Source organism: Dipodomys ordii, unplaced genomic scaffold, assembly GCF_000151885.1.
Source record: "Dipodomys ordii isolate 6190 unplaced genomic scaffold, Dord_2.0 Scaffold131, whole genome shotgun sequence".
Lineage (NCBI taxonomy): Eukaryota > Metazoa > Chordata > Mammalia > Rodentia > Heteromyidae > Dipodomys > Dipodomys ordii.
The window spans coordinates 1759339-1761959 of NW_012267347.1; positions in this window are offsets into that span (position 1 = coordinate 1759339).

The following is a 2621-nucleotide window of genomic DNA, read 5'->3' on the forward strand; positions in this document are numbered from 1 at the left end:
CGGGAAAGAAACAGTTTGTTGAAACTGGATCCCTGAGGACTCCTCCCCTCCCACCCCTTTAGCAACTGGCCTGTTGGCCAGTCTGTTTTGTCCTGTGGCTGCTCCTCACACCACCCCAGCTCTTCTCCATTTCCCCCCAGGCCTCTGGCAGTAGCAGTTGGGGGTGGCAAGGGGAAGGGGCTGTGGTGTGTGTGTGTGGGGGGGGAATCCAGGGAATGTGGCCCTTAGGGAGCAGTCAGTTCAGGATCCCAGGATGTCTGAGGCCATCCCTTCTAACCCTTCTTATATTTCCAGGTGGGAAAATGATGCTCAGAGGGATTTCAACAATTTGAGCTAAAAACCAAACCAGAATTCAGGTCCTCTGAAAGCCAGGTGCTGGTGGTTCATGCCTGTCATCCCAAGTACTTAGGAGGCTGAGATCTGAGGATCATGGTTCGAAGCCAGCTCCAGCAGGAAAGTCCATGAGAATCTTATCTACAATTAACGACCATAAAAGTACTTAGACATCAATATCCAGGCTCTGTGCAGTCTGGAGGTTTGATGGAGAAGTCTCCTGCAAGCTGTGCCTAGGGAAAGAAGAGGGAAGCTTGCCTTGGGCTGGAGGCTCATCTTCAGCCCCATACCATCTAGGAAGAGGGACAGAGGAGATGACCAGGCGGGGTCATCCACTGTTCATTTGATGAGAAAGCCAAAAGGTGAGTGTGGGGGGTAAAGCAGGAAAGGAGAGAGGACAAGTTCCTGTTCCCATTGTCTCCTCCCAGCACTCAGAGGACAGGACTGTCCAAAAGTGTTCCCATTCCTCTCGGCTCAGAGCTGGAAAGAAGGGAAGCCAGCTGGGTAGGGGCAATTCTGAGAGGCCTGGAAGGAGGACAAAAGGAGAGAGGAAATGGGGCTTTGGCTGGAGGCCTACGGTACCTGCTGGCTGGGCTGGGTCCCTTGTCTCCCAGAGGGAACTCCCTGCAGAGAGTTATGGACCTTGCTTCCAATGAATCTACTGTGGGGGCATGGGACACACTTCTAAATTCCCTAAATAACTGCTCCCCTCTGGGCCTGCAGCTGAGATTTTCCATTACAGGGATCTGGAAGGTCACATACCATTTGCACCCCCCTTCTTCCTCCTGGGTCCAGGAAGGAGGGGGACCTTCTCATGTCTCTCCATGGTCCCCTCTGGAGTTGGATGATTTGAGCCTGGAGTAGAATAGGCAGGGAAACAATGAGGGTTTCTGTGCAGTCCCTATAGAGCAGAATGTGTAGAACCGAGAGAAAGGAGGGTAGCGGAAGATGTAACAGGAAGGCGCATTGCCCAGAGACTGGTAGGCAGAACAGACTTGCTGTAGGCCTAGGGGTGAACAAGATGAAAACTCGGGGTTTAGAAGGTACCTGTACCCTAGCTTCCTAGTTTAGAATTATCTCTGGGTTGTCTTCTGCACAACATTCTCCAGGATACAAAGTTCACAAAAGAGAGACTTGGTGGGTCCAGACTGGCAGGTATACAAACTTCAGGCCCTGGGCTTGAACCCTTTTCATTACACACCACCCCCATCTCTGCTGGCACCTCCCAGTACTGCTCAGTCCTTCCCACACTCTGGCTCTGGTCCCTGTCACCAGGCTCAATACTGGAAAGCATTGTGCGCGTTCTCTGCCCATACAGCCTGCTGGGGCTCCTTGCCATGCCCTGCACCGTCCAAGGGCACTTCTGCTCACATGCTTGGGGCCCTAAGTGATGGGTGGACAGGGCGATCAGGGCCTGCTTTTTACCCATGCCTTACTAATCCTGCCAGTAAATGGTACTTCCTTGTACACGGTGAACCTCAGAAAGAAGAGGTGTAATACCTGCTCCTTTGATCTAGAGTGCCTGGGTTGGGCTTCCTGTGAGTCCGGTCAATGCTGCCCATTTGGCCTTGTAGCAAGAAAACAGAAAGACTTGCAAACCGGAGGTAGGAAGGCCAAGATGACTCTACCCCGAGTGAGCTTGAGACAAAGTCACAGATCAGAAAGGGAGTCACAGGGGTAGGATGGAGAGGTTCTGAGCCAACTGATTGTTGGTATGGAAAGACCTGGGAAGAAGTGGGAATGAGTGTGTGTGTGTGTGTGTGTGTGTGTGTGTGTGTAAGGGAGAGATAGAAACAGAGACAGACGACTGTGTACTTGCCTGTGCCTATATGCTAGTTAAGGCCGAAGGGGTCATGAGTGTGTGGGATCCTGCGGATGGGTATGAGACCGTGGGAATGTGTCTGGTGGACGGCTCAGAAGCACTGACTTAGATGTGTGGATAATCTGTTACGAATTGCTTGTCTGCATGGCACGCACTGTGCGTGTGCACGTGTGCACAGTGTGTGGGCCACAGGGAAGGCAGCGCTGGGGCTGTGGGTGTACGTGAGAGTCCATGGGAGAATGAGTGTGTGCACGGGGCGGGTGGGTGTGCTCAGCTGCAGATGGGCTCCGGAGGTCTCCAGGAAACTGTTTTGTTTCCTAAGTGACTGGCCTCCTGGGGCCTTCAGCCCAGACTTGAAGGTTGTTTCAAGATCATGAAAGAGAGAGTGGGAGGGACAGAGAGAGGGAACAACTGGGAGACTGGATCACCCCCATAGTCCCTCCTCCCGCCCCCTCACCCCACTTCT